The sequence below is a fragment of the Podarcis muralis genome, chromosome 18, assembly GCF_964188315.1.
Source record: "Podarcis muralis chromosome 18, rPodMur119.hap1.1, whole genome shotgun sequence".
Classification (NCBI taxonomy): Eukaryota; Metazoa; Chordata; class Lepidosauria; order Squamata; family Lacertidae; genus Podarcis; species Podarcis muralis.
The window spans coordinates 2,598,148-2,611,050 of NC_135672.1; the positions used below are offsets into that span (position 1 = coordinate 2,598,148).

Genomic DNA, 12,903 nt, shown 5'->3' on the forward strand with positions numbered 1-12,903 from the left:
ACCCACCCAAAGTGGCCAGACGGTGGGCTTGAGAAAACCCTCCCCATCGCAGGCTCCACCAGTCTCTGTCTCTAGCAGCCTCCAGGAAACAAGATCCCACCACCATGTATCCCGTTCACAGTACTGAGGATGGCATTTCTCAGCATTCTTCATTTATTCATTTTTATTTATTCATATTTATTCCTTTATTTATTGATGTACTGAATCTATATACCGCTCTCTCCCTGGAGGTCTCAGGGCGGTTCACAGAACAAAATCAAAATATAAAACCACAACATATATAATCAAAATAAAAACAACACCCCAATAATGTCCCCCCCGAACCCCCACATTTTAAAAGGGCTTAGGATGCCCGGGATTCAAGGCTGGGACTCCTTCATCTGGCTGTTGTCCATCCCTGACCTTCCCACCTCTTCTTAAAAACCTCCAATGAATCATAGAATGGGAGACTTGGAAAGGGACCCCAAGGTCCTCTAGTCCAACCCTCTGCAATGCTAAATCATCCCTAACAGATGGCCATCCAAACTCTGCTTCAAAACCTCCAAGGAAGGAGAGTCCATGGTCAGATCCAGCTCCTTCTTTGGTCCTTGGGAGCAAAGTTCAGGCCAAACTTCCAACTCCCAAACACACCCCTTGACTTCTGTGCACCATGTTTTTCTCCAGCTCTGCACCTGCTGCTTGAGCCATTCAAGACTCCAGAAAGTTTTTGTGATGAAACTTATTCCACTTGGAATAATAAAAATTATAGTCTTCTCATCTTCTGAAAGCTCAGGAGATATTTCTGTAGATTGCATGAGCCTCGGAAAGCAACATGACAATATTAATTGCACTGTGTCTGGGGGGGAAAAGTTGGTGCAGAGAATATTTCCTGTGATGGAGACAGACCGAGTGAAGATGCAGAGCTGGAGAAAGAGGGAGGTGCCTGCCTTGTGCTTCCAAGCTCTGAAGGTAGAGTTGAAAACCACCCAGATTGGGAAAGCCCAGGCAGTCTGGCCTTGCAAGAGTCTTTGGGTTCTTCTGCTTTGCCTCCTTGGCAGGTAAGAGGAGGAGGAGGCAGAGCTAGAATGAGATCCCTGCTCCTTCTGTTGCTGCTTCTGCTGCTCATGATGTCCTTTGGAGTCTGCAAGAACCACAAGGCGAAATGCCCCTTGAATCTGGTCAGGGATCAAACGGATGCTCGCAATTACTACCGGCCTGGACACTTTTTCATCAGTGGGATCATCTCTCCAAAACGCTTTGTTGAGGAAACGCCATACAACTTTTCTCAGACACCCTTCGCCAGGACTGAAGTGTATGCACTTATATGCAGATGGTTTCATGGTCCTCCACTCCTTATAATGGTTCCTGTTTATCAAGGAAATAGCCCCTTTCTCAGGGCTGGGGAGCCAAGGGCTGGTGTTGCAGGACTACCCTGCCCTGACCATTGGGCTTGCTGTTGGAGGAGCTGGGAGCTGGGGAGGGGTGTCTAGTAAAAGATTCTAGTAAAGGGAGGTGTGCTCATTCGTGTAGTTTCTGATCCAGAATATGGACAAAATTATAATTTTACCACACAGTCAAACCTGCAAGCCACCAGGCCCCATATGTAAGTAAAAGGGGACTGAGGTATTTGGTGCTTCTCTTCTGTCAATAAAATGGTCTCTTACCTACCTATAGTCTAGCCCCTTGGAAGAAGCCAAAGACCACTGCAAGAAAAGCAGCCTTTGCAGCAACTTCCCAGTATATCACAATTTTTGAGGGGCGCCTTCATTTCTTACTCATAAAACCACAGTAGAATAGAATCATAGAGTGGTAGAGATGGAAGGGACCCAGAGGAATCTCACCTGAAGCATCCATGACACATGGTCACCTTCGGAGGGAGTCCGTTCCACTGTTGAACAGCTCTGTGTGCTTCAAAGGTGCTGTAATGGAGCAGAGATTTCCAAATTCTTCCTCTATGCTAGACAGGAAAAGATTTGATGTCAATGCAGAAGGATGGAAAAACAAAGAAACAAACAAATATTAATCTTTGTGGATCATATAATGTCCCCACCCCCATTCATACGAATGCCAGTTGCACTCTGTTTAAAGGGTTCATTTATTGCAGGGAGGCACCTAGGTTCTACTGGCACATGTTGTCTTTCCTGTTCACCATTCAAGAGATCAACCAGGATCTCAGGCTCTTACCCAACATCACCCTGGGCTACAACATCTATGAGAACTATTTTGATGCAAGGATGACTTCGGACGCCATGCTAGAGCTGCTTGCAGGCAGTGCATGCAATATTCCCAATTATCACTGTGGAGAACAGAATCAGCTGCTGGCTGTTCTTGAAAGAAGCAACACTTTCATCTCAAGAGTGATTTCAGCCTTGTCAGGCATCTACAAAATCCCACAGGTAAGTAGTGGGAGAGCATGGAAGCACAGAGAATTCCAACTGTGTAAAATTCTATTTTCTCTTGGGAGGGGTCAAGTGAGGATATTTTTCAAAATGGGAAAATCCTGAGCTATGGATTCAACATCCCTTTTTCAAAACTGAGCCTTTACCAACTTGACACCTCCAGATGTTTCCGACTAAAACTCCCATCAGCCTCAGCCAGCAGAGATTTAGATATCAGGCATTTCAGATGATTAAATACCCATTATGCTGAAAGTAAAATAAATTGCTGATCTTTTGCTTTCCTTGCTAGATCAGTTATGGCTTCACTTCCCAGGTTCTCGAAGGTAAAACCCTGTTCCCTTTTGTCTACCGGATGACTCCCAAAGAGGAAAGTCAGTACCAGGGGATTGTTGAATTGCTCCTGCATTTTGGATGGACGTGGATTGGCCTCTTCACTCCAGACAATGACAGTGGAGAAAGATTTGTGAGCGCTGTGAAACCTCTGCTGCTCAGCAAAGCGATCTGCATTGCTTTATCAAAAAGAGTACCAGAAAATGATCCAGGTCAATTTATCAGGCCTGGGGAACCTTTTTTCCTATGGAGACAAGTTGGGGTATTTGTTTCCTATATAACCAATGCACTAGGTATCATAATACTCCTGTCAATAAACATGGTATATGAGAAGGAAATAGGGGCAAAAGTCTGGATCACAACATCTTTGCTAGAAATCAGAAATGGCTTTTACATCCCTCCAAATTTATTCCAGCACCTCCATGGTTCTCTGTCCTTTGCAATTCAGACCGGAATAAGGAGCAGCAAAGGTGACAAATTGCAGTTCAATCTTAGGGATTATTTCAATCAAGCATTTCAGTGTTCATATTCAAAGCATTTGTTGTCCGTGAAAGGCAGGATAAGATGCAAAGAGGAGGAGAAACTGGAGCCATTATCCCAAGGGGTGCATGAGAGAGCCCTGTCTCTAGACAGCTATGGCACTTACATCCATGTTCAAGCTGTGGCTCAGGCCTTGCATGCTTCGCTTTCCTCGAGATCCCAGAGGAGGCTGATGGTGGAGGAAGGAGAGCAATGGGGACCCCAAAGGCTACAGCCGTGGCAGGTATTTCCTTCCCCTTTTTGCAAACTGCACTCCACACAGATGCTGATCTTGACTGGGGATAGACCTGCAACATATCATAATTACTATTAGTATTAGTAATAGTAGCAGACCGCCCAACATTTCTCTGATGAAAATAGGGACATACCATTCCATAATGAAAATTTTACTGTTGATACCTAGGGCTTTTTTACTGGGGGGTCGGGACTCACTCAAACTCAGTTCTGGCACCTCTCAGGCGGGTACCATTGCCATTCTCAGAGGGAGGTGTTCATGGTGATTTCCGGCACCCTTTTTGCTAGAAATATATCACTGTTTATACCCCACACATCTTTTTGGCTTGCCTCAGCACTCTGGGCAGCTCCCAAAATAAAGAAATTCATACTAAAATATAAAACATATTAAAATTCCCGATACAGGATTGGACGGCTTGTGGGTTGGATAACTCCACATCTGCCAACTTTTCTCCAATGAAGAAAAGGAAAAGTGGGGAATTTCGGGATCAAATGAAAAACTGACTCTAATCCAGGGACATCCCTGGAAAATTGGGGCACTTGCAGGGTCTGTAGTAATAAAAATGGCTGAATAGGTATTCCAGTCTACATGAGATACACCCAGGCCCCAAATCATAAGAGGTTGAAGTGAGTAGGACTGAGATATCCATCTTGGCTTCCAGGTTTCTCAGTGCTGGTGCTTTCCCCTGTCATTCCAGCTTCACCCTTTCTTGAGAGAAATCCAGTGTTTGAATACTTCCAGAGGCAGGCTGTGCTTGGATGAGAACTGGGAGCTGCCAGCAGACTTTGATATTGTGAACTGGGTGATCTCTCCCAATAAGTCTTGTGTCGTTATTGGGAATATAAGGAGAGAGACGTCTGCTAGCATAAAGTTCACCATTAACCCAGAAGCCATTGAGTGGCCCAAGAAATTCAACAAGGTAGGGGGAATCACAGAGAGGGGAGGCTAGGAGATCCTGAATATGCTTTTCCTTGAACAACTGCTGCAAAATGACTATATCAGGTTGACCAATGATGTATTGACCGTCCAATAACAGCTGCAACGGCCACTCCTTCTTTCCACAGCAGCTGAGATAGGTGGGAAATTTGGGATGCTCACAGAAAGCATAGAGCCCAGAGGTCCTCAGAGAAGACACCATTCACAGTTGTTGGTGAAAGATGATAATTTAAAAAAACAACAACCCTATTGTAATATAAGGTTAACGTTAAGAAATGGCATGTAAACTAGAAATAACTAGGGAAATAGATCAGCGACAAGAGGAAACCTTGCATCCCTCAAGAACAGAGTGAGGGAAACCAATATTTGGAAAAGTCATATTAAATTTATCTAAATTAGTGGTTGAGAGATTATCAGAATCCTGAAAATTGGGGAAATCACATTTCAGACTCCATTGCTATCTTCTTTGAAGCTTTTTTAAGCAGGGAAGCAGGTAAACGGAGAAGAGGAATCAGAGTTCTGTGGCGCAAACCTCAGTTGTCCTGAACGAAGAACAAGATATTCTGGTCACCCCAATGGTCAGTGGGGGGTTGAAAGGACCCTGATGAGGGGTCAAAGGCTGCAGTCCAGAGATCAGTTTCAATTCACCCTATGAGTGAATTACATACCCACAAATACTCCTAACTGTTCCTCTTTGTTGCACCTTCTTGTCTTTCTGGTTAGGCCGTACCTCGTTCCAGGTGTACAGAAAGATGTCGACCTGGATATGCCAAGGTGGTTCTGGAAGGAAAGCCCGTTTGCTGCTATGCTTGTGCTCGGTGTGCGGAAGGGACCTTCTCCGCCCAGGAAGGTGGGTGACTCCAAGGGGAAGGTATTTGTCAGGGAACTGCCATCGGAGCCAGAGCGAGAGGGAGGGCTCCAGAGGGATTCTGGAGAGCGTCCCGGGAGGGAGAGAAGCAGCCCATCTTCTGGGGAAGGAAATCAGCGTAGCACCAGTGGCGAAGGGGGGCAGATTGGGGAATCGGCGAGGTGGCTCCATGACTCCTCGCCAGAGACCTGCAGGGAGAGCATGGGTCCTCCGCTGCCAACACCCTCCCTGCGCAGAAGGCTTCCGCGCAGGGAGAGTAGGCGGAGACTAGGTGTCAAAGAGCTTCTTTGCTGGAAGAAGTTCAAGAAACGCCCACTGACGGATTCTGCCAGCGATTGAGACAGCCACAGGTGAGTGGCTCTCCGGACAGAAAGGGTTCACTCAGACAACTCAGCAAGGTGTGGCGCCGATTTATGCACGAGCAACCCCTAGAACCATTACAGTATTCCGAGAGAGAGTAAACACTGGGCAGTAATCCAGTCTCACACACTTTTTGTGAGAATTCTGCAGATATTGGGGCTCCTTCCTCAACTTCTTTAGGATTAATCAACTTTATTACATCCAGGAAGTGAGTTGATAGGAATGACCATGAGGAAGACATCTCTGGGGTTGAAAGTGGGCAGCTGTGAGAGGAATGCCCATAAAGCATTCCTTTTTTATTTTTCATACCAAGTCACACCAAAAAGGAAATCATTTTGACATTTATAAAGAGTAATGGACAGGTGATGCAAACCAGCAAATGTTTAATAGCAAAAGCACAATAAAAAATAAAATATTTCAAATGAAAATTATTACAATATAATCAATGGACTGTTTTGATCTCACTACTATGAACATTGCATGGAAGCAACAGAAAACTGCATTTCAAATGTCAAGTTAAAGAGCTGTGCTCATTGCTACTCAGTTTATCCTACCTCACAATTTTTGCTTTACCTCATTTAGCATTCTTATTTCCTGAGGTCCACCACAGAGTTTTTCAAAACGTAGCAGAGCACAGATCCTTAGGGATGTAACTGATGCTGCAGCCACTCTTTTTCCTCTTCCTCAGATGCAGAACATTGCACCAAATGTTCAGAAGATCAGTATCCAAACAAGGACAGAAATCAATGTGCCCCCAAGATTATCATCTTCCTGGCTTATGAAGAATATTTGGGAATGGTGTTAGCTTCCATTGCCCTCTTCTTGTCCTTAACAGCAGGCATTGTGTTGGGAATCTTCATTAAATACAAGGACACTCCCATAGTCAAAGCCAACAACCGGGACCTCTCCTACATCCTCCTCGTCTCCCTCCTGCTTTCCTTTTTGTCCTCCTTCCTCTTCATCGGGCGCCCAAGGAAAGAGACCTGCCTTCTCCGACAAACGGCCTTCAGCATCATCTTCTCAGCTGCTGTTTCTTCTGTCTTGGCAAAGACCATCACGGTGGTGCTGGCCTTTCTGGCCACAAAGCCCGGGAACAGGGTGAGGAGATGGCTGGGCAAGAGTCTGGCCAACTCCATTGTCATCTCCTGTTCTGGGGGGCAAGTTCTCATCTGCACCATCTGGCTGGGCTCTTCTCCCCCATTCCCAGAGCCCGACATGCTCTCCCAGGTGGAAGAGATCATCCTGCAATGCAACGAAGGGTCTGTGGCCATGTTTTACGTTGCCCTCGGCTACATGGGCTTCTTGGCTGCCACCTGCTTCACGGTGGCTTTCCTAGCCAGGAAGCTGCCTGGCTCCTTCAACGAAGCCAAGCTGATCACCTTCAGCATGCTGGTCTTCTGCAGCGTTTGGGTGTCTTTTGTGCCCACCTACCTGAGCACCAAGGGCAAGTACATGGTGGCCGTGCAGATCTTCTCTATGTTGGCCTCCAGTGCTGGGCTTCTGGGCTGCATCTTCCTTCCCAAGTGCTACATGATTGTGCTGAGGCCTGATCTGAACACAAAGGAGCACCTGACAACCAGAAATTAAGGGAACACCTGATTCTAAAAATAGGCCATGTTCCTGATGTCCAGAAGTGCATAAAGGAAACACAGCTACTCCTCCATGTTGCTCCTTCTCCATCTCTGAAAGAGATTGTGTTCCTTCTTAGCCCAGGTTTTGTGTAGTCCTGTTGACATGAACCGTAAGATGGGAGGAAATGTTTTGCTACCTTGCTTTGCCAAGGACTACAATGAGTCCTGATCTACTGCCCTTAGTTTGTAAAGTTTTATCATTTAATCATTTTTTGCTTTCAGAAGTTATATTTATCTGACAACCAGATAGGCTGGAGGGAGAGAGGAGTTAGGTCTTTGAGTGTGATTCCTTTGTCCTAACTACCTATTAACCATATCAATTCTGATATTCCACAATACTGTTTGGTTATGCCAGTTCTATGTATTCAATTTTCTATGCTCCATTTCCCGCATTTATGCGCTATCATTCATAAGCTCACTTCACATCATTTTGTTCTCCTAAGCTTTGTATATCAATAAACTGAGAAATTCATTTAAGTTCTCTTCTGTGGTTCGTTGGTTTAATTTCTGTATTGTGTAAGCTCTGCTCCCTGTTCCAGAGAGTAGCAACGGACCTTAGCCAAGCCTTGACTGGGATCCAGTGAACTTTATTGCATTGACCAGGGTTAGGAATAGGGTTAGGGGCGGGCGAGGCAGGCGGGAAGAGAGGGGAGCGGGAACTCCGGCGCTCATGGGAGTGGCAGGCTGCCTATGCCAATCTGGGCGAGTCATTGTGAAAGGAGGTGGGGAGAGTAGAGCTGGGGAAGGCAATGGGTCACAAAAGGCAGCAGTGGAAAGCGGGGAGAGGTGGGGCGGGGTTTAGTGGAGAGTGGTCACGCCCACTAGGCTGGGCAAGGCAAAGCTGGGAGGAGCCTCTGGCTTGACTTATTTCATTATTATTACTAATATTAATTAGTAATGAAATATTAATTTGGGGGAATGTATTATAATATCATATAATTAATATAATATAATATAATTATATTATTATACAGGGTGATTCATAATAAAATATACAGTTTCAACACCCTATAAAAAAGAATATAATATATTTCATGTTACCTGTGACAGAATTGTAGGGGAATGTTTAAAGTATTTTAGAAACAGTCAGAGATGTTCTATGTGTGCACCCTTTGTCACACGACACACATCACAATCAAAAATGCCGTTGCACAACAAACTCCATTTTGCTGAATTCAAGAACCCAAAACGCCTTCTCCACTCCAGACGCCGCCATTTCGCCTGACTAGTCACGTGACACGCGCACTCTCACCTCCATCACTTCCCTCAGTCGCGGAAGACAAACTGTATCAGTACATCTACCTCACGGTTCGCAGCTGTTTTCCGTGTCGGCGCCTGTCTTACAGGATCTGGAAAATGTATATTTCATTATGAATCACCCTGTATTATATTATTTCGGTGTCCAATCACAGCATTACTATAGGATTTTTCATTTCAATCAATCAAATCTTTATTACGGTAGTAGACCAGCATCAGTAGGGTGGGGTACAGTCATTTCCAAACTGTAAAACGTAAAGCTAAAAAGTATTAAAACACAAAGTATACATAAAAGTCTAAAAGAAGCGAAAAGAGGGGTTTGGGAGCATTAAACAGATGTGGAAGAGCATAAAAGGTTAGTATATAAAAGACTCTGGCCCTCCATTTCCAGGGCACTCTGAGATGAGTGTTCATTCAATCTAGTGTCACAACAACCACCATTTCTTTCTACCCCACCATCTGGCTTGGTTTCCCCAGCCACTCAGGGCGGCTCCCAATAGAATATGAAAAACACGATAAATACATCCAACATTGCAAACTTCCCTGAACAGGGCTACCTTCAGGTGTCTTCTAAAAGTCAGGTAGTCGTTTCTTTCCTTGACATCGGCTGGGAGGGCGCCACCACCAAGAAGGCCCTCTGCCTGGTTCCCTCTTTGTGGCCCAGGTCATCATCCGATGAATTGAGAGCGTCATTTATTTCTGTGCTCATAATTAAAGAAAACGTGCATTTTAAAAGTATTGCACCTTGATTGTAATATTAAGAATGCACTTAAAATTACTACGCACAACAATGAATAAGTGATTGCAATGCACACACAGTTAAGCAGTATAAATATGTGTGAACAAAGTGATTATTGTTACTTATATTGCTACTAATCCCAGTGGCTTACAAGACTGAGCTCCATTCTGCCTTGGTCAGACGCCACCTGGAATACTGTGTCCAGTTCTGGGCACCACAATTTAAGAAGGATGTTGACCAATGGGAAGAAACCCCTCACCCCCCAGAGAGATGCTGGCTCAAAGAGCCCCCTGAGCTTAGACTACGAAGCCTCTGAGGGCGTGCAGAGTGCATATCCCCCCAGGGGCCCCTCTCTCTCCCGGGCTCACCTGGGGGCCCTGCCCCTGCCAGCCTCTCCGGCCTCTGAGGGCGTGCAGAGTGCAAATCCCCCCAGGGGCCCCTCTCTCTCCCAGGCTCACCTGGGGGCCCGTGCCCTGCCAGCCTCTCCGGCCTCTGAGGGCGTGCAGAGTGCAGATCCCCCCAGGGGCCCCTCTCTCTCCTGGGCTCACCTGGGGGTCCTGCCCCTGCCAGCCTCCCCGGCCTCTGAGGGCGTGCAGAGTGCAGATCCCCCCAGGGGCCCCCCTCTCTCCCGGGCTCACCTGGGGGCCCTGCCCCTGCCAGCCTCTCCAGCCTCTGAGGGCGTGCAGAGTGCAGATCCCACCCAGGGGCCCCTCTCTCTCCCGGGCTCACCTGGGGGCCCTGTCCCTGCCAGCCTCTCTGGCCTCTGAGGGCGTGCAGAGTGCAAATCCCCCCAGGGGCCCCTCTCTCTCCTGGGCTCACCTGGGGGCCCTCCCCCTGCCAGCCTCTCCGGCCTCTGAGGGCGTGCTGAGTGCAAATCCCCCCAGGGGCCCCTCTCTCTCCCGGGCTCACCTGGGGGCCCTGCCCCTGCCAGCCTCTCCGGCCTCTGAGGGCGTGCAGAGTGCAGATCCCCCCAGGGGCCCCTCTCTCTCCCGGGCTCACCTGGGGGCCCTGTCCCTGCCAGCCTCTCCGGCCTCTGAGGGCGTGCAGAGTGCAAATCCCCCCAGGGGCCCCTCTCTCTCCTGGGCTCACCTGGGGGCCCTGCCCCTGCCAGCCTCTCCGGCCTCTGAGGGCGTGCAGAGTGCAGATCCCCCCAGGGGCCCCTCTCTATCGTGGGCTCACCTGGGGGTCCTGCCCCTGCCAGCCTCCCTGGCCTCTGAGGGCGTGCAGAGTGCAGATCCCCCCAGGGGCCCCCCTCTCTCCCGGGCTCACCTGGGGGCCCTGCCCCTGCCAGCCTCTCCGGCCTCTGAGGGCGTGCAGAGTGCAGATCCCCCCAGGGGCCCCTCTCTCTCCCGGGCTCACCTGGGGGCCCTGCCCCTGCCAGCCTCTCTGGCCTCTGAGGGCGTGCAGAGTGCAAATCCCCCCAGGGGCCCCTCTCTCTCCCGGGCTCACCTGGGGGCCCTGCCCCTGCCAGCCTCTCCAGCCTCTGAGGGCGTGCAGAGTGCAGATCCCCCCAGGGGCCCCTCTCTCTCCCGGGCTCACCTGGGGGCCCTGTCCCTGCCAGCCTCTCCGGCCTCTGAGGGTGTGCAGAGTGCAGATCCCCCCAGGGGCCCCTCTCTCTCCCGGCTCACCTGGGGGCCCTGCCCCTTCCAGCCTCTCTGGCCTCTGAGGGCGTGCAGAGTGCAAATCCCCCCAGGGGCCCCTCTCTCTCCTGGGCTCACCTGGGGGCCCTGCCCCTGCCAGCCTCTCCGGCCTCTGAGGGCGTGCAGAGTGCAAATCCCCCCAGGGGCCCCTCTCTCTCCCGGGCTCACCTGGGGCCCTGCCCCTGCCAGCCTCTCCGGCCTCTGAGGGCGTGCAGAGTGCAAATCCCCCCAGGGGCCCCCCTCTCTCCCAGGCTCTCCAGCCTCTGAGGGCGTGCAGAGTGCAAATCCCCCCAGGGGCCCCTCTCTTTCCCGGGCTCACCTGGGGGTCCATGCCCTGCCAGCCTCTCCGGCCCCTGAGGGCGTGCAGAGTGCAGATCCCCCCCGGGGCCCCTCTCTCTCCCGGGCTCACCTGGGGGCCCTGCCCCTGCCAGCCTCTCCGGCCTCTGAGGGCGTGCAGAGTGCAAATCCCCCAGGGGCCCCTCTCTCTCCTGGGCTCACCTGGGGCCCTGCCCCTGCCAGCCTCTCCGGCCTCTGAGGGCGTGCAGAGTGCAGATCCCCCCAGGGGCCCCTCTCTCTCCCGGGCTCACCTGGGGCCCTGCCCCTGCCAGCCTCTCCGGCCTCTGAGGGCGTGCAGAGTGCAGATCCCCCCAGGGGCCCCTCTCTCTCCCGGGCTCACCTGGGGGCCCTGCCCCTGCCAGCCTCCCCGGCCTCTGAGGGCGTGCAGAGTGCAAATCCCCCCAGGGGCCCCTCTCTGTCCTGGGCTCACCTGGGGGCCCTGCCCCTGCCAGCCTCCCCGGCCTCTGAGGGCGTGCAGAGTGCAAATCCACCCCGGGGCCCCTCTCTGTCCTGGGCTCACCTGGGGGCCCTGTCCCTGCCAGCCTCCCCGGCCTCTGAGGGCGTGCAGAGTGCAAATCCCCCCAGGGGCCCCTCTCTCTCCTGGGGGCCCTGCCCCTGCCAGCCTCTCCGGCCTCTGAGGGCGTGCAGAGTGCAAATCCCCCCAGGGGCCCCTCTCTCTCCCGGGCTCACCTGGGGGCCCTGTCCCTGCCAGCCTCTCCGGCCTCTGAGGGCGTGCAGAGTGCAAATCCCCCCAGGGGCCCCTCTCTCTCCCGGGCTCACCTGGGGCCCTGCCCCTGCCAGCCTCTCCGGCCCCTGAGGGCGTGCAGAGTGCAAATCCCCCCAGGGGCCCCTCTCTCTCCCGGGCTCACCTGGGGGCCCTGCCCCTGCCAGCCTCTCCGGCCTCTGAGGGCGTGCAGAGTGCAAATCCCCCCAGGGGCCCCTCTCTCTCCTGGGGGCCCTGCCCCTTCCAGCCTCCCTGGCCTCTGAGGGCGTGCAGAGTGCAGATCCCCCCAGGGGCCCCTCTCTCTCCTGGGGGCCCTGCCCCTTCCAGCCTCTCTGGCCCTTAGGGGACTCTGGCAGGCGCTGGTGTCCCTGGAGGACGAGGAGGGTCACTTGGCCGGGCCTTTCTCTGCCCTCGGAGGGGAAGGGGCCACCTTCCAAAGGCCCTGCAACTCCCGCCAGCCTCTGCCAGCCTGGTCCACACTGGGAGGGGGGGCAGACTTCCCAGCATGCACTGCCAGCTCTGCCAGGCCAATGGTCGATTCCCAGCCTCAATAAATTTGAAATTTGCTGGTTTTTCCAGTGTATAACCAAATCAATCAATCTCAAGGTGTCTTTTGTTCGGTTTCACTATTTAGCTCTATGGATAAATTACCCTTTATTAGATTTCATTTCCCTCACGTCCTTCCTCCCAGCATGCTTTGCTGCCCCTTCTTCTCACAAACAAGGATCCTGTTTCCTGTAATTGAAATTTACCGTTTTTCCAGTGTATAACTGAATGAATAAATCCCAAGATGTCTTTTGTTCGGTTTCACTCATTAGCCTTATTGATAAATTATCCTTTATTAGGTTTCATTTCATTTCCCCTCACGTCCTTCTTCCCAGCATGCTTTGCTGCCCCTTCTTCTCACAAACAAGGATCCTGTTTCCTGT

General features: G+C 51.1%; 1 long non-coding RNA gene across 1 annotated transcript; it reads right to left on the minus strand.

Annotated features, from left to right (window-relative positions):
• Positions 1–1,820: 1,820 nt before the first annotated feature.
• On the minus strand, positions 1,821–8,623 carry LOC114589911 (uncharacterized). Its single transcript, XR_013391259.1, has 2 exons — positions 8,531–8,623; positions 1,821–1,936 (listed from the first exon to the last, which is right to left on the minus strand). It is a non-coding gene; the product is annotated as an uncharacterized LOC114589911 (long non-coding RNA).
• Between the last annotated feature and the right edge of the window lie 4,280 nt (positions 8,624–12,903).